Consider the following 26,477-nt stretch of genomic DNA (forward strand, 5'->3'; position numbering starts at 1 on the left):
CACCAGATGTCAGGTGAGAGCAAGTTTTGGAGGGATGGGCAGGTCAGCACGGACACCTGGGAATTTCCCTCTGTAAATTCAGGACTTGTAGCTTTTTAAAAAGTGCCCCATAACCTTCCCCAAAAGGCATTTAAGGCGCTCCTGTCCTTGCAAAGGGGCTGGGGCCAAGGCCATGGAGGGGTGACATGGGTGTCCCACTGCCATGCCATGGTCCCCTTGGCTGTGCTCCATTTGTGCTTCCCATGGCATCAGATCCCAGAACGGAGTTGGAAGGGACCTCAAAGCTCTGCTCCACCCCATAACAGGGACACCTCCCACCACCCCAGGTGGCTCAAGCCCCATCCAACCTGGCCTTGGACACTTCCCAGGATGGGGCCGGCCCAGTTTCTCTGGATAACTGGTTCCAGAGCCTCCCCAGCCTACATCCATGGAGTTATTTCCCTCAAAATACACCACAGGGACTTTTGGGAAAAGATTTGGCACCATGGGGTTTTTAATTATCAAATTTACCAAGCCCTGAGTCCCAGCCCAGCTCACTTTTCCAAGGTCCATCCCCTCCCCAGCTCTGGTCCGGATGTTGCTGCTCGTGGATGCTGGGAATGTGGAGAGGCTTCCCGGTGTCCAGGAGCATCTGGCACAGGATCTGCGTGGAGAAGCCTCCCCCAGCCCAGGGGTCCCCGTACCCTCACATCCCTGCTCTGCGTTGCTGCAGACACTCGGGCACGGGGCAGCAATGGGATTAACGGATGTTCTCCCACCGGAACTAAACAAACAATGGGAAGTACCCCAGTATTGGCACGGAACACAAAATGACACCGAATCCCTGGAAAACCCCAGCAGGGAATGTCCCCAGTGGGAACCCCGGCACAGACCCCACGAGACCCCAGCAGCTCCAGGGGTTCCCACTCGCTGCCATATTCCCAAGGGAAAGCGAATGGAATTCTGTCCAGGCCCCTCCTCCAGGCCCTGTCTGCATCTCAGTGCAAGGAAACTGAAATAAAGACATGAAATGCAAACAGTGTGAGGGATTTTTCCTTCCCCAAATCCTCCTTTCATCCCTGTGTTTGACTCCTGGAATTTTTCCAAGCTGCCTGTTCCAGCTATGACATAAATACATAGAATAAATATATTAAACAAATGCATATAATAAATACAATATAACAAATAAATACAATATAACAAATGCAAATAATAAATAACAACACACACAATAAATGCATATATAATAACACACATAATAAATGCATATAATAAATATGTATAACAAATATTTATTATATGTACTACATGTATTGTTTGCAACAGATATTACTACATAATGGTAATATATATAATAATCACAATAATACAATAGCACATAATAATAACATAATAGCACATATAATAAATACAATACACATAATAAATGCATATAATACATATAATAAATGTATACACTAAATAAATAATAATATACAATAAATGCATATAATACCTATATAAGAAATACATATACCACATATAAAATAAATATAGTACATGCATAATAATAGATAATAAATTAACATAATGAACTATATAACAAATACAGTACATATAATAAATATAATACATATAAGAAAGATACAATACAGATAGGAAATGTATGCAAAATATACATAATAATACATGTAATAAATATATCAAGGAGATATTTAGGGCATAAATACATCAGAGTTTTCACTATACATACACACATGCTATAGTTTTTATTAATATATATGTTATAGAGAGAAAGATGCATCCAGGCTGCTCCACAAATGGAAACTCATCAAGCTCTATCTTGCAGATAATGATTTCTATTCTTATTTTTCTTTATCAAGCTCCAGGAAAACAATTAAAACTTCTCCCAAATAATAATGATAAAAACAAAAAAAACCCAAACAACAAACCCTGCAAGAAATCCGAGCCCACATTTAATCTACAGTCTTCAAAAGTTTCTTGGAAAGCTTAATTAAATGGGAATTCATCTGTGCATTGGCTCTGCCTTGTAAAGCCTGATAATGCCGGAGCCTTAATTAAAAAAACGAATGCAGCTTTTGGTTTTTATTCTGCCACTTCAAGGGGAAAAAGCGCCAGGCAGGGCTGTCAATAGAGCTGAGAGACGCCTCAGCCCAACATTGATTTTGTCGTGCTGAAACTCCCAGTTCCAGGGTTCATATTAGAATTATTCCCAATTTATTAATTTCGTGGCTCTAAAGGGGGAGAGGAAGCAGGGCTGGAGGAGTTTAGTGCCTGGAAAGGTTTCATCCCAAAGCTGTGACCCTGGGCTCATCATCTCCCCTGGTGAGGGATATTGGATCCTGCAGCTCCTGACTCCATTTGGAGTTTCCCAATAGCCTTCAAAACCCACTCAGGACCAGGATGGGCCCTTTCCCCTTCAAATTTGGATTACTTTTATGGAAAATTGGAGGTTAATGTTCTCCTGACTATTGGAAATGTCCCTGTTGAGCTGAGAGGGGATTTTCCCCCTCCTTCCCATCAGCAGCATTTCACAGCACTTATCCCAAATTTCATCAGAGCTGATGGAACCTGGAAACCCCTCCAGGACTTCCTGCCCTGCTCTCTCCAAACCCCCCTTTCCCCTTTTCCCAACCCATGCTGGGGACAACCTGCCAGAAATATGGGAATAAAAATCCACCCCAAGCTCAAGAAGCTGCTTCCAGAGCATCTCCTGGGAAAGAAGTCCTTGGGACAATGTTCTGCTGCCCAAAAATACCAGAAAAAGGCTGATCTTCCTAAAGATCCTACTGTGCTCCAGCCCCTGAGGAAGTTCTGGAGAGTCTTAAGTGGATTTGGTGGGTTTAGAAAACATCGAGATAACAACATCAGGGCTTTAAAGCTTCCAGGGAAGAAAAATGTTGACAGGGAGAAAATCAACCTTCTCCTGGAGATATTTTCCCATCTCAATATCCGCTGGGATGCTGCACTGCTGCGTTGCTGCTGGGAGATGGGTTATTTTTTGGGAAAAACTTCATCCGGATGTTTTTCTTCCGCCTTTGTGCCGCATTCTGATGGGGAATATGGAAAAGTTGTGCTGACTTTGCTGCTGGATTCGGTCTCCTTCCAGCTCCAGACAGTGATATAAGAATCTCTTTAATGCTAATTAATGCGACGACACAAAGAATTAATTCTGTATTAGGCAAAGCTGTTAATTATCCCCAAATAAAACAAAGGAAAAAAGGGAATCAATGCCGGAGAAATGACAACCGATCCTTGGCTTCCATCTCCACATCCTTCCCAACACCCTCTTCTGGAAAAAGCAGCCTCAGGAACATCTTCTGGGCAGCCCTGAGGGCTTCAGGTTTAGCTTGCAAAAAGAAGGAATTCTTCCCTGTCCTTGGAGGGAGCTCCAGGTGTTGGCCAAGGATGCATGGCATCATGTTCCTTTTATCCGCAGGGAAAACGGCAGCAGGGTTTTCCCAGGGCCATTTTCCCCTCCCAAGGAGGAGGAGGGAGTCAGGCTTGGATTTCCCAGTGTTGCCCTGTCCCTTTAAATGTTTTAAAGTTCTTTTACAAGTTTTCTATGCCTTCTGATGTTTACATATTTCTACTGGAGTTTCTCATGCACTGTTCATGTTAATAATGATTGTTTTGCATTCTTCTTTGTGGGAGAAGAGAACTGATGGACTGCTGCTTTGACCAGTGTGGTTGGAGAGGTGGCAATTTCACCCTCCAATCTACTGTTAGTTTTGGAATTCTATATATTGCGAGGTCAGAAACAAAACCTGCTTATGTTTCTCTTTTGATCTTAGTGTGAGTGCATGAGTTATTTCATGTTGTAGTGTGACAGCAGATTCTCTGCCAGCCTGGAGGGGCCTGGCACATCCCTTCTTCCTGCCTAGAGCTGCCTCCACACACTGGAAGAGCAAAGTCCTCGTGGTCACTGAGACATTCAGGCTTATAAATAGCAGCAAAAATTTGGGGCTGTGGCTTCCCCTCGGACATTTTTCTTGCTTCGCCTGATGCCAAAGTTTGGGAAAGGATTTCCGAACCTTCAGTTGGGGTGGTTTTAAGTAAACCTACCCCCACCAGGGAAGGTTTTAAGCAAAACTGAATTCTAACCCTACCTGGATCTACTTGGAAGGTGCAGAGCAGCTCTGGGCTCACTCTGCTTCCCAAATTTGTGTCCAGAAGGAGATTTTAGGGTTTCAGAGATGGACAAGGAGAAGATGGATGTCCTTCCTATCCCCATCCATTGCTGGGATGGCCCTGGCAGAGCAGGAGTGATCTGAGGGGTGGTGGGAGACACTCGTCAGGGTGAGCTGGACTTGTTCATAACCTTCCTGCACATTTCTTCCTTTACCTGGAGAAAGCGAATACTCTCATTTTATTTAATAAATAACATACATGGTATACAAATAAATGTCTATATCAAATAAATACATTTCATTTAGTTTGATTTATTTAATATTTTTTTCAATTAGGCCCATGAATTGCCACTGAAAAGATATCTGAAAACATTTGATTTTCTTATATTTTTTCCTTGATTTTCCTAATTTGTCTTGATTTTCTCAAATCCATTTGCTGCTTTCATGGATCCCTGCCAGGATACTAGCAGGGACAGGGAGCACCACCAGCCAAAAGCAGTGAACGCAGTGGGAATGGGCTGGTTAATGCTGTCCTTAACTATTGTAAAATGTAGGCAAGCCCAGTGGGAAGAAATTATGATGTTCAACTCTAATTTAGAAGGCTGAATGATTTCTTTTTTATAACTATGCTATAATACATTAATATACTATATAAAGGAAGATACTAAAACTACAAACTTACTTGTTTTAACTACCATATCTAACTCCTCCCAACTCGTGGCCCTCTCTGAGAGCCCAGCCCCAGGTGGGTTGGATTGGCCACCAGGCTCAAACAATCCTCACCAGAATCCAACCAAGCAATCACCCCAGGTAAACAATTCTCCACACACATCCCACATAGGAAAAACAAGGAGCAGAAATAGAAGTTGTTTTCTCTTTCTTTCCTCTGTGCTGCTCTATGAAAAAATCCTGAGAGAGAAAGAAATGTGCTTGCCACACTTAACTTCTCATCCCACCCAAAAACCAGTAAAAATAAGGATGCAACTGGCTTGTAGGAGGTCAGCTCAACTCCTAAGCTTCTCCAGGGTGCCTTTCCCTCCTCTCCCCTTTTCCCAGCGTGTCTCTGCAGAGATTAGAGCCCTTCAATAATGTCCTTCCCTGTCTGTTTGCTGCAGGAGCGGGATGAGCCTCGCTCTCCCTTCTCCCCTTTCAATGCCATTAAGAACATCCCTTGCCAGCTTTTTCCCACAGAAGGCGCTTTGGAAAAACCATCCCATGGCTTATTTAACTTGTTCTTGCTTCCCCTCTGCCTGGGGAATGAATTCCTGCTCTGCTTCCAGGGAGAAAACTCTGGGGGTTTTGGGTGCTTTGAGCTGAGGTCAGGAGGATTTGGGGGTGGAGCAGGAGGGGGCTCTGGGCTCTCACTTTGGAAAAACAGCTTTGGGGAGTCTTGGAGCAGGGAAAATAAAACAGGCTCAAGCTCCTGAGCTCAGAATTGGAGAGGGGATAGCAAGGGATAGAGACAAGGGGGAATAATGCTCCTAATTCTGGCTAGGTGGGGATAAGGGCATTAAAAATGCTCCTTTTGGTCAAAATATCCAATGAAATTATGAATAATCCATAAGCAAGGAGCTGGGCAGTACAAGCATCCTCCTCTTGTCCTTACAGCTCTTCAACCCTCCCTAAAACCAAGCAGCCCTGAAAGGGTTAAAGAGCACCATTGCCAAATTGGCATTAAACTGTGCTAATGTGGGCTAAGTGACTGCTCAGGGGAACAGAGAGGAGAAAAATGATGTGCCATGTATTTCTAAATAATACAGGGTTATTTATTAATAATCTGGAATTGAACAAAGAGTCTATGAAGCTCAATTAATTGTTACTTGTAAAGTGCTCCAGAGATTGCTGGATAAAAGCTGCTGCAGAAGGGAAAGGTGTGGCAAGGGAAACCCCTGGCACCACATCCCAGGGACCTGGCAGGATGTGCTGCCAGCCCAGGGGATGGAGGGTTTGGATGCAGGACTGGAATTGTTTCTTCCCTGTATTGAAGAAAGGAATTTTTTGGAGTATTGCAATGGGTTTGGGGTTTTTTGGAAAGTTTATGTGATTTTTTTTTAAGGGTTGTTTGAGCTTCAGATGTTAGAGCTCTAGGAGATTTGATGTTGTAGTTTCTTCTTAATCAGTTAAAAAGTGGGGTAAGTTCATTGTTGGTAATTCTCAAAAGAGGTTTGACAACTTCTCTGAGAAGCTGCTGTAGATCTTGTAAGGTGTTGACACTGGTCTGGGGCTGAATTTTCTGTGGTGTAATTGTAATTTGCTCATCTCTACCTCAGACCATCACGTGCATGGGGACAGGGCAGGTGTGTCACCCATCCTCGGGAAGGGCAGTGGTGGGGAGGGATGAGCCCTGCGGCACGGGAATGTTGTGGGATCCAGCTCCTGACCCCGCTGGGAGCAGGCAGCAGGATGAGGGCTGGGTTCATGCTTCAGCCCTGGAGCTCGGATGAAATTGAAACCACTACTAAAATTAATCCCTTTTTTTAGTGAAATGAGACGAAATTGGAAAACGAGCAGTTCCCAGCCTCCTGCTCCCTCTTTTTTTGCTCCTAAAAAGAAGAAGAGAAAGAGAAAACCTTCTTGAATATTCAAAGCCTGCAGAGGGAATGGAACAAATAATTCCCACCTTTTTCTCCCAACAGCACACTCAGCCCAGATCTGGAGAAGATTTCTGGGGAAAACCATCTCTGACAGCCCAAAAATACTGCCCTGCTCCAATTAGTTCCCTCTTAAGGCTCTAATTTTATTTCTACCCAGAAGAAAACACAATTCTAGACAATGATCAAAACATTAAATCCAGTTCATCCAGCCCTGAGCGAGTTCATCTCATAAAGAACCCCACACAAAGACCCTCAGGGATGAGACTGAGCCAACCTTTGCCTCCCATGGGAGCCTGTGGGGTCCTTCACCACCCACCAACAGCTTCTGGGTGTAGAGGGGCTGGCAAGGACACCCCATCCCCCTGTGCCTCTGACCCCTGCCACTGCAGCTCGCAGTCAGCCTTGAAAACACACCTTGAGTTTTATTTAAGCCTGTGCACTTTAAGCCTGACCTGGTTTCTGGCTGGGACACAGTTCATTAGCCCCTGCCTGAAAATTTGTGGGAAAACTGAGTGAGTTAAAATCTCCAGAATTATCCCAAAGTGACCCTGTGGATCATCCCTAGGCTGCAGGGGTGAGGGGGGAGAAAGGAGAAGGAAGAAGGAAGGAGAAGGAAGGAGAAATGAGGTGACCCAGCACTTTAAGGGCTGAATGTGGTTTCTGTCCCAAGCAGAGACAGCCCTGAGCTGTCCATTCCTTCCCCAAAAAATCCCAAAGATCCCACCCTCTGGCTCTGCCCTGATTCTCCATCTCCCCTGTACCCTTACTTTGCACCTTCTTATTTCTGTTTTTATTAAAACTTTAAAGCATTGCCCATTTCCCTCTCGCCAGCAGCCTCCTCTGGGAATATCCTCTGGAGAAATGAACAGAGTCATTGTTGGATGGAGCACAAACAACAATTGTTATTTGTGTTATGACTTTGAAATTATCCAGAGCTTAACAGGGAAGGCTTGGTGGAGCTGGGAGGAGCAGAAATGTCTCTGCTCCCTGAAAGAAACTTTGATTTATGCCAGGGAAGGTTTCTCCAAGTCTGAGGAGCAGGAGAGAGGTGATGCTCTGAAACCTCTCAAAACTCCAAGTCCTTTGTCTACAGAAGCTCCCAGTTCATAATCATTGACCAAAACCTTGGTGTTTTACACCAAAAAACCTCCACTGGAAGCTGCATCAGGCAATGAAGGGTTGGTTGGCCACCATGTCTCTGATTTCTGCTGCTTTTGTGCTTTTGCTCTTTTCTGAAGAAGAAGCTGTGGATGAGATCTGTCTTCTCCCTAACCTTGATTTCAGAAGGAAAATAAATCTGGTCTTTACAATAATCAGAGTTTGAAATGCAGGAAAATCTGTGTAAGTTAATGAAGGCCTCGCAATTAGCTGCTGGCAGAAATCCCATTATTGCATGGGGACGGTGATAAATGATACCAAAAAGTGTTGAAGCGAGGAAAACAAACACGGTGACCCCCCCCACATTCCTGGGAGAAAAGCCCCATTTGGCAACACCATCACGTTTCCATCTCCTACCATTCCCGTTATCCCATGTTCAAACAAAAAAGCAACTGTTGGAAAAGAGAGGTTTGCAAGTGATTTAATGCCAGCATCCATTTGAATGTGAAACATCCAGCCTGGAATTTGTCTGTTGTTTAGACTCCTGGATTTTCTCCATGTTTCCCCATTTTCCCCATGCTCATCAATGGCTCTGTAACTTCTCCTTCAAGCCTGAACCATCCTGGAGTACTGAGAAACACCCTGGTCTTTGGCTGCTTTGGTCTTTTTTCCCCTTTTAAATGCTTTTTTAAGTGCCACTGTGTTCTTTTGGAGTCAGATTAACCACGCAATAAATTTGCATAATGTGGATCCATAATGTTTAATCAAAGCCTCTCTGGAAAGCTGTTATTGTCCAGGAGCTCCCATAAATCCTCACGATCACCTCCATGTTAAAGACTAAAGCTGCCCGGGGTATATTGGGCACTAATCACTTGCAACATTGAGTTGAAAGGAAATTATCCTTTTCCTTTCCCTTCCCATTCCGTGTGGAAACCTAAACCTCTTCAAGCCCCATGTGAGGCATTTTTAGCTCTGGATGGGAGCAGATCACCCTCAGCTTTCTAAACCTTTGTAGGGGTGTCAGGATTAAGTTTGAACTGCCCCAAATTTCTTCTCCAGCATCCCAAGGTTGGGTTATTCATCCCCATCAGGATGAACAAGCAGAGGAGGAGCATTCCAGCGTGCCAGGAAGAGATGAAGAGCCATGTGTCAAAATCGTTTGCACTTGGAAAATTTTAAGACTCAATTAAGTCTTGAGTTTCTCTTTTTTTTTTTCAAGCTTTTAATTTCTTTTAAATGAGTCAGGCAATAAGGCATGACGGGGAGGCTGGAGAGTCAGGGTGAGCCTGGAGGGCTGACCCAAATCCTTCCCAAAGGGATGTGGCCAGGAAAATTCCTCCCTGGGGCTGCAAGATTGGGGAAATACAGGGATTCCCTTTCAGGGAAATATAGGGATGAACAGAGGAGGGAACTGCGCCACTGATTCCATCTGTGGGGTGTCCTTGTCCTGACAGTCCTGATGGTCATGGAAGGTCTTTCCCAACTGGAATTCCACTGTCACCACTGTTTATCTGCAAGTGCTGTTATCAGCCATTGAGGTCCACCAGCTGCACACTGGGGTCTGGTGAACGTCCTCAAGGTGGAATAAAATCCACAGCATCCCCTGGCTGCCACCATGGTGGGGAAGGACTCCGAGGGACAGCGAGGAAAGCAGATTCGATTGGGAAATTGCCTTTGGATGCCTCCAAGAGTGGAATGGGAGTAAAACGGAGTTGAAAGGCATGGGTGGTTCTGGAGCAGAAGAGTTTTCCAGCCTCTCAAAGGTTTGAAATAAGAAGAGTTCAAGAAAACCCAGCCCATGGGGTTTCCTAATTCCTGTAGGATACGCAGTGATGGGGTGAGCTGAGCTGGTTCGTGTGAGTGCATTCACCATTCCAGGAGGGCTACAAAAAATGGCAACTTCCAGGAGGTGACATCTCCAAGCCTCTTAGGGGCCTAATTCTATAACAACATTAATTCAACATAAAGCCTTCATGAATAGGGATCGGGCTAATGCTGGGTTTGGATGTTAGGCAGCTTAGTCTTGCCCATCTTCATTTAATTGAGTGCCTGGTTCTGAAGGGCAGCACAGTTCCAGCTTATTTCAGGAATTTCTGTGGAAAAAAGCCTCCTCTTTTAGGGATTTCTCCCCTCTTGCTGCTGATGTGGTGTCCATCCTAGACCAGCCTAAGTTTTTATTTTATTTGGCTTTAGGCTCAAACCCAGATTGATCATTTAATAAAATGTGGACAAGAAAATATTCCTTGTTGCCTCCAGCTGTAATCCGAGAAGGATTTGAGCTGGAAGAGCAGTAGATCAACAGCAAATTCAGGGGGTTTGGGGTTGCTGCTGCTCCAGAGATCAAATAAAACCATGACCTGGCAAAACCAGCTCTCTGCCCCTTTATCTGAGGGGATGGGTATTCTCCTGTCCTTCTCCTCTGGTGCCGGCAAGGCTTGGACGAAACCCTGGGGCACATGAACATCTTTCTATATCAGGAGTTCGGCAGGCATCAGGATCCCTCCGAGCCAGTCCCAGACCTGAGTGACCAGCCCTGCTCCCCACAGGAGCACCCTTCCATTCCCCATTCCAGCAAGCAGCCAGTGGATCCCTCTGAGGGAACCCCCTCAGAACCATCTCAGCTGGAGTCACCACCAGGCACAGAAGGGTCAAAAGACATCAAAAATGGAGGTAACAACAAACCTCATCTAAGAGTGTTGTCCCACATTATTCCCTTCAGTATTTAGGTTGATTTTGAAAACAATTCTATTGTTTTAAACCTGGGAGAGAAAAGAAAGGAATGAAAAGTACCTGCCCTACATTGGAACCACCTTTCCTGCCTCACCCCAATCCAAAGGTTTTGTTTTCTGTGGTCTCTTCCGTTTCTTTCACTTTTCAATTATTTGAATTCCCTTTGGACCTGTGGGGTCACAATCTCTGCTTTTGGAAACCACAAGTGCAGCGCTCAGGGATGTTCACACTTCTTTTCCTTATCAAGGGTTTGTCACCTCCCAGCCCAGGTGGAGAGTAATTCCAGCTGACCTGAGGTCCACATCAAGACCCATCAACTTCAAGATGCTGCTCGTCCCACCTGGGGAATCCTTAGAGGTGTTTTTCCCCACCAAAGGAAAGAGCTGCCATTCCTCATCTTTAATTTTCTCGCTTCTTCCTCAAAATTGGGGTAATACTGAAAATTAGCTTTTTCCTCCTGAAATAAGCTTTGAGATGTTCTCCTTAAGCATAGAATTCCAAAAAGATATAAAATCCCAGAAGGGTTTGAGTTGGAAGGGACCCTAAATCCCATCCAGTGCCACCCCCTGCCATGGGCAGGGACATCTTCCACTGTCCCAGGCTGCTCCAAGCCCTGTCCAGCCTGGCCTTGGACAGTTCCAGGGATGGGGCAGCCACAGCTGCTCTGGGCACCCTGTGCCAGGGCCTCAGCACCTTCCCAGGGAACAATTCCCAATTCCCAATCTCCCATCCATCCCTGCCCTCTGGCAGTGGGAGCCATTCCCTGTGTCCTGTCCCTCCATACCCTGTCCCCAGTCCCTCTCCAGCTCTCCTGGAGCCCCTTCAGGCCCTGGAGGGGCTCTGAGCTCTCCCTGGAGCTTCTCCTCTCCAGGTGAGCACCCCCAGCTCTCCCAGCCTGGCTCAACAGGATAATTTCTACCCCAAAGTCAATCCAACCTCCTGGTCCCTGCGTGAAGGCCGGGATGGACCAACCCCTTGGATCAGATTCCGGTGCCACTGGTGCCGTGGGCAGCAGCTGGAGGCATTTCAAGGTTGTCTCAATGTAAGCAGGAGGATATTTTCACACAGAGTTTCCAAGAGACCTCAGATGCTGCCTTAATTACAGAAGCAGGGAAATAATTCTGAGTCAAGAGGCAGGAGCAGGAGAAGATGAACAAGCAGTGATAAGGCTCTACCTCAAACACAGATAACTGCAAAGATTATCCGGGCAGCCCAGACCTGTCTCAACGCTGAAGTCAAATAGATGGCTTAATGCTGGCCCCGAACTGAAAAAATGGTATTTAAGGATTTAAATCTTGAAAGACCTCATTTCCCAGCCGGCCTCTAATGGAATTCCTGTTAGTTTGGGGAGCGGATCCTGCCCACAGCACGGCGCATCCATCACCAGAGCATTAATGCAGAGCTCTGTAATGCATCCAGAGCCTTTGGATAATGGGCCTGCGATGGAATAATCAGCAGTGGGGCCAATTTCTTTCTATAAACAGAAGCTTTTTAGAAGATGGAAAGCAAAGGTCTTCCCTGCCACCCTCTGGACCTTCAAGGCTTTTCAGCTTGTCCGTCTCCTGCCAGGATTGCTGCCCCACATCCCGTGTCCATCTATCTGGAAGGTACTGTATTTCCTTTTCTCTGAAACACCATTTTTGGGTAGTTTTTGGTGATTCTACTCCTTAAGGCTTGGGATGTGTCTTTCCTCCTCCCACGTGGGTATTCCAGGTGAGAGTCTGGAGCGTTTGGGGCACCAGGGAACCCCTGCAAGACTTAGTCTTGTGAAAGAAAAACGCCTTTCTTTCTAGATTGTCTTTAAAAATGAAGAGCTTTAGGAAGCCTGATTTGCAAACCCATCCAAAATTCACCATCTGACCATCCACAGCGCCTCTAGCCTCCATCTGATTCAGTGATTCAGTTTAATAATATCTAATTCCTAGTGCAATATCAATGAGGGAATCTGCCAGTCAGCGGAGCAGTGCCGGGCGTGTTCCGCGCCGCGCGCTCGCAGCGGGAGCAGCCCCGGCTGGAATCAGTCGGGCGCTGACGGCATCGCCTCCGACACCGTGTGAGAGCAGAGCCCTCGGCCAGGGCTGGGGAGGCTCAGCTGGGAGCATCCAGAACGTTTCTGGGCTGTAATTTAGGGATATTTAAGCAAATTAGCTCCAAAATGCCCTGCCCTGAGGGTGAATCTCAACCTGTGCTCCTCAGCTGCTGCCAAAAATGGGCAGATTTACTAAATCCATCCCTTTTCCAACAAAGACCTGAGTTCCTGTCCTGTGTTTTCCTTGATCCTCCTTGGCATCTCCCTCTAAACCTGAGCCAGGGAGCTTGACTAAGGTCAGGGAAGAGGATTTGGGGCATATTTTTAGGAGGCACCACCTTTCTCTTATCGACATTTCTCTTATTCCTCGTGACTTGCAACAAGAGAGGAATGGAGCTCCATGAGCTTGAACTTTGTAAGGTTTCCTCCACACCTTATCCAGCATCCCAGGAGATTTAAAGGATTTAAAAGGTACCTGAGTTATGACAGATGAATGGACTTGGATAAAGAGACCCTCTTCATCTCAAGCAGAAGAAATCCAATATTCCCAGAGGCAAAAGGCTTGCTGAGTTTGATGGATCTAGTTGGATCTGGTGGAGCAAATCCCAGGAGCCTAAAGGTTTAAATGCCTTACAAGTTTAAATATTAAAAAGCACAGATTTATTACACAGAGTGACCTTTAAAACTTGTCTCATTAAGCTACATCTCCTGGCCCTTCTGGGCCTCGGTGCCTGCGAAGACAAGGCTGGGAAGTTCAAAGCAATGAGCAAAAATGGTTAAAAATGTCACCACTTTATGGACTATTCTGTAAAACCTAACTTGAAAAGGGGAAAAAAAATCCCCAGAGTGTCTTAGTGTCCCCATGGGCTTCTCCACTGTCTGGAATATTTTCTGTCTGTTACTGTTTTTTAGTTTGTGGAACACCCACAATAAAACCATACAAAAACCAGGGACAATTTTATACTGCCCTCATTCCTGGAGAATCCCACCCTGGGGATATTTTGGGGAGTGGAGCATCCCTCCAACGCCAGTCTAAATCTCAGGCTGCCATTGTGTCCATCAGAAAAAAAGCCTAAACACATTAAAATGCTTAAATTGCTTCTCTGTGACTGAGGAGAGGAGCACGGACACGACGGAGGCCGGATCCCTCTCCGGGCGCTCCGTGTGCATCCCTAACGCGAAGCGAAGGGCTCCATCCAATTAGGGATACGCCGGGAGAGGGGATGGAATCAGCCACACGGAGGGACAGGATCGCTCCTGCCCCTTCCCATCCCTCCCTCCCCAAATCCAGCTGAATTATGCACGCTGTCTGCTCGGATTAGCCCGACATCCCGGACCCTCCGCCAGGAGATGCGCGGGAGGAGAGCGGCCGAGTGATGCGGGGTGGCAGGAATGAGCCGCGGGAGATCCCCCGGCACACCAAAACCCTCCCAAGGGGTTTGTTTAGGAGGAGTTTCACGGCACGTTTTGCTTCCCCTGCTGACCTCCCAAACTTCTCAACTTGGCGAAAGGCTTTTGGAATGCAGAGGGTTTATCCAAGATCCCAACCCGAGGGTGTTCCACGCACGTCAGGGAGGCTCAGGCAATCCAACAGCCAGAATGGGCTGCTCCAACTTCTTTCAAATTCTTTTCCTGCTTTTCTGTGGGATATTTTCTCTAGGACCAAGGTCTCTGTCCTGACACAGGACAGGAACCCACATTTGCAGTGGGGTTCTGCCAAGCCCAGGGCAAGTGTGGGTTTGTGGACTCAAGCCATCAAAAAGAAGAAATTTTCTTCTTTAAGAGGAGTTTGATGCAAATTTGCAGTGATGAAGCCATTTGGACACTTTACAAGTGAAAAATCATTTCCAATGTCTCCTTCTGCTCTGATAACATCAAAAAAAAAGAGGGAATTTTATCACCCTTCAGATATTCCATTAAGTGTGGGACTGAGTTATGCCATTTGATATTAACACACATTTTTAACACCCAGTGTCATGTAAGTGCCTGTTTCTAAATTGGAGCTTTTTGGAGTTTCACAATGCTCCAATTTCCGTTTCTCACCCTGATTTGGAGCAAAAGCACAGTTTTGAGATGTTGGAATTTCAGACACTCTTGTTTACAGCTGATTTTAAGGAATAGTTTGCAATGCAGATGGAGCAGGGGTTGGGAGGGGGAGGATGTTTACTTGCTCTTCTCCTCAGGCCCAGGTAAGTCTGTCACTCTCACTAATGAATCTACAATTAAAAAAAGAGTTTACACCAAATTTTCCGAGTGCATCTTCATTTTTATTTCCTCACCTGCACCCAAAAAAAAAATAATAATCAGGAGCGTAATAAAATAATGTGATAGCTTCCTCCAATGCAATTTGCTGCTCTTCCCTGGAAAATCAATCTAATTATAGAGCCAGGATTAAATGAATGTCACAATCACTGCCGAGGCACCTGAGACTCGATGATTTTGAGCACGGGAGGATCATTTTTGCAGCAGGAAAGGGACCAGTCCCAGCCTGCTTTTGTGACTTGTAATTTGTACTCCTGAAGTCCCGGAAAAATGGGATTTAAGCCCTGACTGAGGTGGTTGTATCCAGATCACATCAAAAGGAATTTGCATTGGAAATTTTGAGCAAAAACCTGATGGTTTGGAAGTTTTGGTCCTTTTCATGGATGGGCTTGTAACTTAAAATCAGAATTTGATGAGTCCATACAATCATGGAATGTCCTGAGTGGGAAGGACCCACCAGGAGCATCCAGCCCAACTCCTGGACACCCCAGCAATCCCACCCTGAGCCTGAGAGTGGAGTCCAAAGGCTCCTGGAGCTCTGGCAGCCTCAGGGCTGTGCCCATTCCCTGGGGAGCCTGGGGGAAGAATCTTTCCATGAAATCCACCTAAACCTCCCCAGCACGTCTCCAGCTGTTCCCTCAGGTCAAGCTCCCTCAGGTTTGGAGGAAAAGATGGAGAAGGGGGATAAAACCCAAGCCCAAACCCCCAGCCAAGGAGGCTGAAGTTGTCGAATTATTAATGAAAGGAAATCTCGTTCCCCAAACCCTATTTATCCAAAGAGCCACAGAATTCCCTTTGGCATCGCTCCATGGGCAATCAAGTATTGGAAAACCTCCATGAGGATCCCACCACTTAAAAACCTGGTACTCCAAATGACTTCCATTAACCCCACGGATCATACAGGCAGTGATATTCCATTTCCCCAGGCCCAGGGAATTCCTGTTAATCAGAGCTGGCACCAGCCCTGGGATGTTCCCTGAAAAGTGACAAACTCCAGGTGATTCCCAGCCCTGGAGGAAAGACATGGCACAAACAGCCCCATGCCCACCCTTCCCTGCCCCTGGGTTTTTCTGAGGACACAGGAGGGGGAAGTTATGATATTTTTCTCCCCTGGAACCTGTCTGTAGGAGTTTTTGGGGTGTTATTCTTGCAAAGGGAGGTTTGCAGGACAGGGGAGGAGACAGAGCAGAGGATAAGGTGGGTGGGGGGATGTAACCAGGTATGGGGGGAAAAAAGCCATAAATCCTCTTCCAGCCCAACACTGATACTTTTAGGCACATAGAGAATTTCAACTTCAAGATGTTGTTGGAGAGTGGAGGGGGGAGATGGGATTGATGCAGCTGTCGCCAAAATCATCACCAGACCCTAGAATTTGAATTATCCTGTTTCCCTTGTGTTGGGATCTTGTGGTGTCACATTACAGGAGAGTGTGGATTCTCCAGTGTCTGATAAGGGTTGAGTTTCTTAAAATTAGATTATATCATATCATATTTTTCCCTGAAATAAGTAGGACCTTTTGGCCAAAGCTGGAGAAAAGTGTGTTCAGCAGTGAGGCTGCACAAAAAAACCCCTGGAAACGTGTTTTTTTCAGGAAACACCCACTCTCCACACATCAGCAGTTGCTGAAAACCTCTGGCTTTCACTGAAACAGAAGCAGGTGTTTTGTTCAAATTGGAATTCTTTCGTATTTCCTTGGGGTCAGGGACCTGGATTCGGGGGGGCCTGAAGGGACATGTGCAACCTGGTGCTGATTTTTGGGAGGGATTCATTCCACCGCCTACACTGAATATTTCACCAGGTTTCTCCAGAGGGAGCAGAGAGCCTCCAGACACCTGTAGGAATTATTCGGGGTCTCAGCCAGCTTGCTGCTGAGCTGGGAGGCGAGAGCAGCCTGGCTGAATGCCACACCAGCATTCTGGGCTGGAATTTTGGAGATTTTCGCACTCCACACTGATTTGTCAAATCCTTTTTAAAGCCATTTAACCTTTGTGGGGACATTTCCTGCAGAACATCTCACTCTGCTGCGAGCACAGCCTGTGGGGTATAAGCTCTTAAATTAATTCAGCTTCTTTTTGTGGCCCTGTTTGTGGGAAGGGCTGCCCAGCCTGAATTTCATCTGAGCTCCCTCTCAGACTTTACCAAGCAATGAATTGCAGCAGCACGAAGAGAGGAGAGGGAAGTTAATCGGGCAGCAAGGACACAAGGCCCTGTTCTGAGGAAAACCTTGACACCTGAAACAGGTGATTTATGACCCCTCCAAAACTCTCCCTGTGTGAAATAAACACCAAATGGCCCCAGCTTGGACCGGTTTGTATTTCAGACACTTGAACAATGTAGAGCATCCAATTCCCTGGGTAGGGATTGCAGGAGCTGCTCCTTCAAGTTTCCTCTTTTTCTATGTAAAGGTAGGTCAGCCAGGACTTGTTTTTCCAGGTTGCTCCTAAAAATTTGGTTTGTGGAGATTGTGTACCAAGAGCTGCAGCCTAACTTTTATCCATTCCCCTTAGAGCACCTCACACCCAACTGCTGGGGGATTCCTGGGGGCTGACAAAATGTTCCAGTCCTGCTGGAGACATCCCACAGGTTAAAAAGTTCAGGAATAAGGCAAAAAAACCTGCATGGATGTTCTGAATCCATCCCTCTTCCCTCTGTACCCATCTCCTCTCCCATTCCGTGTTCTTGGCCATGTCTGGGCAGGGGTGATGATTTTCCCCCTTTTTGACCCCACATCAGCATGTGATGGATTCCCTGCTTTCCATCTCTGTCGGAATCTGAGGTATTGATGATTCCCAGATTGTAGAAAGTCTCTGTCTGTCAGCCCCCTGCCAAAGCAGAAGCCATAATTGGTCTGTGCTGGTTTCCAGGTTGTTTATTCTGTTTATCTCTCACATGTTCTGCTGCCCTGCCCAGCTCTGTCCTGCAGGGCAGCGTGTGGGGCTCTGCCCTCAGTGGGATGTGACAAACATTAAATACCAGAAACTCCCTGGGCTGCATTTACAAGAACGTGCCAATATCTGTCACCTCCGTTGGACAGTGTGTCCCCAGCCTGAACCAACAGAAAAATGCCAACACCACAGTGAGACATGGAGGGCATGGAGAAGGAGAAAAAGGACAAGGCACACCCAATTTCCTCCATCTTGTCCCCTTTGGACCCCTCATCTAGAATCCTAAAATTTGACTTTTGCACCCATGCCACACTTAATTATTACTTCTATCAAACACTCAGAGCTGGTAATTCATGCTGTAAGACTGAAAACTCTTTTCCATGGCCAGAGATCACAGCCAGTGTCTCTGGGTCCCAGATCTGCCAGGGCAGCCAGAGGGATGCTCTGGATTCCCACACATCTGTAGCTATGGAAACAATTGATTCTTGCTAATGAAGGCTCTTCACCCTCCCAGACTGGTTTGCTCCGTGTTGGGTGCCCTGGGACATTTTCCAGCAGGATCCCCCCAGGATTTGCACTGGGGGCTCCTATGCAGGCTCAGCCCCTCTGGTCCATGCCCACCCCCCAGCTCTGGATGCCCAGGGCTCTCCAGCATCTTTGCAGGTCCCAAGGTGTTTGCTGAGATGATGGAAATCAGAATGATTTCCACCAAACTCTTCCAGCTTTTGGCAGCAGGTTGATTCCTGCAAGGATTGGGGCAAATCCTGCCTGGTTTGGGGACTCTCCCAGCCTGAAAAATTGATGGACCTCAACAAATACCCACTCAGGGACCAATTAACCCCAGGAACAGCCCACTCTGCTTGGGTAGGAATTCTGGGCATGAATTCTGGGCACCTTCATCTCAGCTCCCTCAGGATATTTCCACCTCTGTGGTTTTCCACAAAAGCTCCTTTCAAGCCTCATCTCCCACCTTCTTTCTCTCCCCAGCCTTGCCTCCACCAGCCACTCCAATCTGCAGCTGCTCGCTGGATTTTTAGTGATTTTTCTTTATATTTAAAGCAATTTTGAAAAAAAAAATTAAAAATAAAAAAAAAGAAGAAGCAAAAAGTTTATGGCAATTTATGCTGCTTTGTAATTAGAGCCAGTGATTAGAAAATCTTTTGCTTCGTGATGGAGTTTTCCTTTAAAGAGAAAAAAAAGGAAAAAAATCCAAAAAGGGAATAGAAAAAGGCCGCCAAAAGAGCTCAAAGACTGGAATTAACCAGATTATATCTCATTACTTCCAAATGGAAAGGAAAGTTACAGCCTATTAGAGCAGTTGCATCTGCAGCTGGGCAGGAAGGGAAGCAAATTCCCTCCATGGAACCAGGCTCGGGCATGGCACTGCCTTGTAATTGGCTTTGGGGGCTGATATTTTTCCAGGTTTTCCACTCTTGGAAGGGAATCAGTGACTTTTTATCCATTTATCTCTTTTATTCTCCTGGGGAAAGGCCACCCTGGTTCCAGCCCCTCTAAAGGCCACAGCTAATTAAACAGCACATCCTCAGCCTGAGCATCTCCCCTGCCCAGCACCGCTCCTGCGTGCTACTCCTGCACCCTCAGGAGGAAAAGGAAGGATTTGGGTGTCTAAAAAGGAGGGGTTGAACTGCCCTAAGGTGTGTTTTGTGCCAGAGGATGCAGGTAAGGGGGTTCCTGTGCACCTCTGTGGATCCAGGGCTGGATCCTGCCCTCACTGCCATCGCTCTCATGCCACCAGGAATCCATCCTGACCTTACCAGCAGCTCATCCCGATGCCAGGGGAGGGCTCCAGCATTTCTTTTTTCCTGGGAGAAGTTGTGAAAGCACAAAAAAAATGGGCTCAGCAAAAGAGGGAGGGTTTGCTCCCCACTCTGATGATGCCTGAGTAGCACTTCAGCACACATAGGATTTGGGAGCTTTCATTTCCCAACTGCATCTCAGGGAATGCTTCTCATTACATGGGAAGGCTCCCGGGAGATTTATCCTGATAGAAAAGGTTTTGGTTGAGGGAAGGAGCAGCAGAGCTCCTTGGAGGCCCAACACAGTCATTACACGTGGGGGAGGTTGGATGGGGCTTGGAACACCCTGGCATAGGAAAGGTTCCCTATCCAGGTCCCTGGTGGTGGAACAGGATGAGATTTAAGGTCCCTTCCAATCCCAACTAATCTGGGGTTCTATGGACTCAGGTTGTGGCATTCCAGCTGTCAAATCTCACACAAGACTGTGCCAGGACTGCCTTCTCTCTGGGTTTTGGGGTGTTTTCAGCAGGAAATTTCCTTCTGGGGTGAAACCTGAGCTTTTCTATTTGCTTTTATCCCAAAAGCATCAGGAGGGAGCTGGGCCAGCACATGTGGAGGTCTCCTCCCCAAACCAAGGCTTGGCACCTCAGCATCCTCTGCAGTCCTTGGAGAGAGGAGGGTGCTGAGCTGCTGGAATGATGCACAGCTCCCACCCCGCTCTGACCTTGCTGGAGCAATTCAGAGCTGGAGACAAATCCAGGCAGACAGGGAAACTCATTTAATTGGAGCTCAGTGTCTTTATTGGCACCATCTTCTCCTCTTTTTTTTCTCCTCCTAAGGAATTCTTTCATTAGCAAACAACAAAAATTATTTGGGTGCCTGACATCTCCTGAGTGGTGCTGGATTTGCAGCCAGCATTAGCTGGGAGGTTTATCCCAGCCCTTAATAGGCTGCAAGAGGGATGGATGCATTTTGCCTAAACCAGGGGAGCTGATTGGGACCTAAAAATCTGATTCATCTTCAGAGCAGACACCCATCAGGGCCTGGGAGAGAGGAGTTCCAGCCAAGGTCGTGCCAGTGAGCTGTGCAGGAGAGCTGCAGGCTGGGAAACCAGGAGAAACAGCTTGGGATGCACAGGGATGCTTGGAGCTGGAGAGCTGGGCTTGGAGGGGATTTCTGCTCCTCCATGTGGGAGGATCTCCTGTTAGAGGGCTCCAGGTCAGTCCACGACTCTGTTACAACCAGTTCAGATATTTTAGTGCTGGGGAGGAGAGGCTGGAAGCCTGGAATGGTGTTTGGGAAGTGAAGGAGTTACTTGGGAGCACTGGAATGAGAGGAGATGCAAAAGCTCTGCTTTTAGAAGTGTGACAGATGGGAGAGGCAATGGAACTGCTGAGGAGCTCAATGGGTCATGGCAGAAGGGCTTTTCCATGGCTTTCAGTGTCATAGGGGATCCATGGAGCCTCCTATCCCCTCTTGGGATATCTCAGCCTGCTGAACTCCACTGAAGTGAGGGGAAAACCTCGGCTGCTTCCAGAGCTCTGCCATAAAGGGAGAAAACAGCCCCAGTCAGGATTCAAAGGTCCTAAACCCCAGCCCTGAATTTGCCATCGAATTCTCTGCTTCCCTGGGGATGTTGCAATGAAAGGAAAAGGAAAACCCCATGTCCAGAGCCCAGAGTAAAACCACCCTCCACCCCATGCACCCCAAGCCCATCCCACCATCCCCAATCCTGTTCTCCAAAGGAAAATTTGCCAGCTCAGGCTTGAGCTGCCACCTTGGCAGCCTCCTGTGGCTCCTGCTGCCTCATGATTGAAGCTCCCATTAACTTACACATCCATTTTATTTTATTTTCCATGTTTTCTTTCCCATTTTTTTGCTTGAAGCTTTGCTCTCTTTAATTTGATGATTTTTTCCCCTTAAGCTCTGTCACCACTTCTCTGGTCTCAAAGTAGTTGATCAGTTCTGGGGAATTGCTGCAGCCCCTCTGCTCTCAGCCAGGCTAAAATGGGATGCCCTAAGTAATTTTCCCCACTCCCTGTTTTCTGGGAATTCACTTCAATAACTGCCCCTGGTGTGTATTTCCAAGATGTTTTTTCTCATGGCTGCTAGTCAGCTCTGGAGAAGATTCAAAGCACAGAGGTCTGTCTCTAAGTTCTCTTACCTGCAAGAGCTGTCTGGAAACAACAACAAAAAATGGAAGAAAATGAAACCCTTTCCCTGCCTATTGAGGGAATTTTTTGGTCAAGCTCTTGGTTTTTCCCAAGTGGGGACAAGTGGCCTTCAAACTTTGCCTGCTCGTTTTTCTGTGCTTGTTTTCCCTTTGATTTCTTGCTGAGGTCACTCCACCCTGCACAGGACTCTGCTCATCACATTGTGGTGGGAATATTGGTCTGGAATTGCAATGGCCAGAGACAATGGTTAAAGAGTGGAAAAAACCTTGGAAAAAACTGAATTGGGATTGCTGCTGGATCCTGGATGGGAAAATCATGGCTGTAATCCAATAGATCCCATGATGCAGATCCTTCAAAGCATGAAGAAACTTCAGATTTGGAAAGGGGAGGCAAATCCATCCTGTTTTCACACAGGAAAAGATGGAATCAGTCAATGGACAAGTTCTGATTTGTAATTCACAATAACTTTGAAATCTTTGCAAAGCTTTGAGGGAGGCATTATTTCCTGTATAGCCCTGGAGTAGCTCATTTTCCACAAACCCTTGGAAGTCCATCCCAGAGATAATAAAATGTCCTCGGGTACCTGGGTTTCCATTTCAATTCACTCTGGAAGAGCACTGAAGCTTCCTCCTGCTCGTGCAGCAGATAATGGACCTGAGAGCTGTAAGTGGGGACAAAACAATGCACAGATCATGGAACCATTGACAGATCCTTCCTCTGGGACTGTAAACTGAGACTTTCCTGGAGTTCTGGTTTCCCCCACACGCAGGATTTTCCAGCCTGGCTTTGGATCAAGCAGAGAAGGTGGATGGGAAGGTAGAAAGCAGTTAATGGGATTACATAAGGCCAAACAATTTTGGAGAAATTGGGAGGTGGAGGCAGCCACTGGCAGGTCTGGGCTCTCCTCTGCCTGTGGGAACTTTCTGAGGAGACAGAACTAATTTTTTTTTTTGTTGAAAATCAGGAATTAACCATTTTTGGAGGTCTAATTCATTTATCCACATGCTAAGAGGAAAACTCAACACCCCCACTGGGCTCCATCATCCAGCCCAATCTCCTCAACCACCACCACTCCAGGTTTTCTCCCTCCCAAAAAATCCCTGAGTACTCCAGCAAGGATCCAAACCCTTCATGGATGGCTGGAAGCTCAGCTGCAGCTGCAGAGTGAGGTGGAAGAGCTGTGTTCTTCCATCTTAAACACCTTCTTCTTCCCACTGCCGAAGGAAATGGAGGGGTTTTCTGGAGTGGAGGGATCAGCAGCGTATTCCTAAAAGTTCATTATTTGGTGTTTTCTTTTTGGGGTGATTTTGAGCTATTTGAGTCTCCCTGGAGATGCATCTGTGTGTTTTATAGGGTAAAGCTCTCAACAGAAAGAGTGGGATTTGGGGTTATGGTGCTCCTGTCCAGATGAGGGTCATTACAGTCATTTTTAATAAAGATTTATTCTAACAGAAATTGCACTTATAAAACTTAAATGAATCCACAGAGCTGCTGGGGAAAGGGACAGGTTCTTCACCAATTATTTTTCTTCAAAAACACTTCACAGATTAAAAAGAAAAAAAAAAGTAAGAGAATAACCCCCTTCATTCATTTATTTATGAATTAATAAAAGCAGGAGAGAAAGAAGCAGTTAACATGCATAGATTTGGAAATCCAGGGGGATTTGGGGATAATGGAACCTGACCTTCTGCCTCCCAGTTCTGGGCTTCAGGGAGGGACTTCTCCACCAGTGCTGAGGAGCTCTGGGGCCTCAGCCCAACGTTCTCCAAAGGGTTTCTTTACACACATGAGCCTGGAAACCCCCATGTGGACACTTCTCAGCCCAAAAATCCCTCTTTTGGATTTTTTCACTCCTGTATTTATAAACTTTTTTTTTTTTTACCCAAATAAAAATTGAAGACAATGGCAAACTTTTGGTTTTCTCTACAAAACTCTTCTGCAATTTGGTCTAGAAAAGATTTTGTGCTTTAAATTCTCTAATGATCATTAAACCTTCATGTTCAGACAATAAAAAATGCTGTCATATTAAGTTCCAAAGCAGCAGGGGAAGGTTTTCCCTGTGCCTGGAGCATCACCTGCAGAAGGTGCCTCATTTCTTAGCGGGATTCTCCAAGGACTTTTGGAGCAAAACATGAGGGCTTTGCCCTGCAGTACAGTCTTATTCCTGGGTTTGTTCCATACAGCTGGACTTTGCAGCTCAAAGATAATCCATAACCTCTTTTAAGATTATTTTATGGTGCTGAGGATCTCCCTGAAACATGAGAAAATGCCACAAGTAAGCAGAGATTGCACTTAATTTATTTCATAAATTAAATCAGATCTGGACTTTGCTGGACAAATCAGTCTGTGGAACTCAAAAGAAAATAATTAGGAATATTCAATTTATTTTTTTTTTTTTTAATCAGGGAGTTTTAAGGGATAAAACTCATATTCTGCAGGTTTTAACGCTGGAGACTCTGGGGTTTTGCCATATTTCCATCCCATCAGCTGAAGGAGCTGTTTGTGTTTGAGATGAGGCACAGGTGGATCCTCTTTGCATGGAACACTCTCCTGATCCTTTATGTGCATCCTGACCTCCACAAATTGCTGACGAAACCTGGTACCTCATCAAATTAGAGACAGAAAACCTCATTGGAGGTTTTTAGAATGCAGCCAGCTTTGAACCCACACCTACAAACCCCTTCCATGGTCACCAAGACCCAGGGTAAATTCAGGATGAATTCCACTGGGATGTCAGGCCCCACAAACCTTGAAGAGAAGCTCAGTACCTTGGGCCACTCATTTGCTTTGAATTTTAAGGTAAAGGAAGAAATTTTAATGAAAAGGGAGGAGGGGAGGCAGCAATTGTTACCTGGGCCTGAACCTCGTGCGTCTCCAACAGGAGATTTCAACCCCAGTTAATTCCCACTCCCTCTCCTCAATGGATTTCTCCTCTTCCATGCCACCATGGATAACTGATTCCCACGAAACCCCTCTTTATTTTCCAAGCAGGACTCATTTCCCACTGCCTTTCTTAGACCAGAAGGGCAAGGGAAAATAATAAGTACTCAGTGCACTGTGTTCAAGTTAAGGACGGTCATTATCCTTTTGGAGTGCCAGAGTTGGTATTTTCACAACAGCAGAGGTTTATTTTAAGTGCATCTCTTTTGAGGGCAGAAATAGGTGTTTACACTTGGAGGAGGTGGAGAAAAGCAGCCAGGGCTGTTTAATCTCTCTGGAGAAATGCTGGGCTGTGGCCTTGTGTGGGCATCCAACAAGGATGCCCATCGAGTCCGTGCCATGGGAGCATCACTCTTACAACTGAGATTAAAGAACGGCTCAGGATTAGTCAAATAATGGTCAAAATTATTCAAGCTGGTTTCATAATACCTGATTATTTCTTAAGTTCTGATTTACTTGGTTAAAATTGGGCTGGGCAGATCTACTCTGGCTTCAGCACCAGCTTGTGGCTGCAAAATAGTTTGAAAAAAAAGCGCCAGTCAGAAGAATATTTCTAAATAAATAACTTGGCTTCTCAAAGTGACTTTGGGAAGATGGATGGAGATCACAGGATTCTTGCTCTAAATCAGATTTGGGTCTGGACACCAAGCAGGGCACCAGAAATGGGTGCTGAGGGGCAGATACAGCTCGTTCAGGGCTCAAAAACAAGTTGTTCATGTTCAAAGGTCACTTATGGATCTCACCTCCTCAAGGACCTTTTCCTGCTTCTTCATCCTCCGCCTCTCTCGGGGGCAGAGAGCAGAACCACTTGAACCACCTCGGCTCACTGCCTCCTGCTTGCCGTTAAAATGTCAATATTTGCAGCCCTGCTTGATGACACTCCGAGGTCCCGATGCCACCCGGGCTGGACCAACACCTGCCAATCCCACCCCGCCAGGGCGGGGAGAGGGCGGCAACCTGGCCGGGCTGCACAAAGGCAGCAATGAGAATAAATTGCCTTGTCAAAGAGGAGGGCAGCTCTGCTCTTAATGGAAATAATGGTAGATTACACGGGCTTTTGTCACACAATATAATCAAAGACAGGATCAAAGGGAGGGAATATAGCAAATGGTTAGCAGGCAAGACATGCTAATGAGATAAAAATGCTCTCCTTGCCACCTCTCCAAGCTTCAATCGAAGGATAATTGATACTAAATAATGTAATTTTGAGCTGTGGCGAAATGCACTTAAAACCAGCAGACAAGGCTGTGAAAATGTTTTAGTTTTTCTGTTATGCTACTCTGCTGTCATTTCTAGCACTTTTTTTCCAACGGCCGTGTGGCTGCTGATTGTGTGTGTGGGAGCTGTTAAAAGAAGAATAAATGGGGAAAAAAGCCAATTTTTGTGAACTAATAGTGCATTTACACCACCTAAACCCCACCCCTGGGCCTGGGGCAGGAGCAGGTCACCCCTGCTGGGCTGGGTGTGAGTGTGGGCAGTGGGGACAGCTCTGTGGTGGCCGTGGCATCACTCCCTGCAGAGAGCCCTGGGATGGCAGTGCCCCCTCCGCTGGCACCAGGAGCTCTCAGGCAACAGCAAATTTCAGCTTCTGCTTCCACCTGCCACTGGAAATGCAACTGGAAACTGCTGTGATTTAAACGGGAAGCAGTGCAGTTTACAGGATTTGCCAGGAGTAATGCAGTGAAGTGCAAAGGCTCGGCGTGGGGTGGTGTCCAAGGGATGGGATTTTATCCCCCAGAGCCACGTTGGCTGATACTCCACTGCACCTCAGGCAGCTCAATGTAGCCCCAGGAATTCCTGATCATCTGAAACACTTCTTCCCCTGGAAAACTTCTGCACGGCATGCTTTGTGGGAAAATAATAGTGACAGATTAGACAGAGCTCAGATATTTCTAAATG

The sequence above is a fragment of the Lonchura striata genome, chromosome 23 (genome assembly GCF_046129695.1).
Source record: "Lonchura striata isolate bLonStr1 chromosome 23, bLonStr1.mat, whole genome shotgun sequence".
In the NCBI taxonomy this organism is placed as follows: domain Eukaryota; kingdom Metazoa; phylum Chordata; class Aves; order Passeriformes; family Estrildidae; genus Lonchura; species Lonchura striata.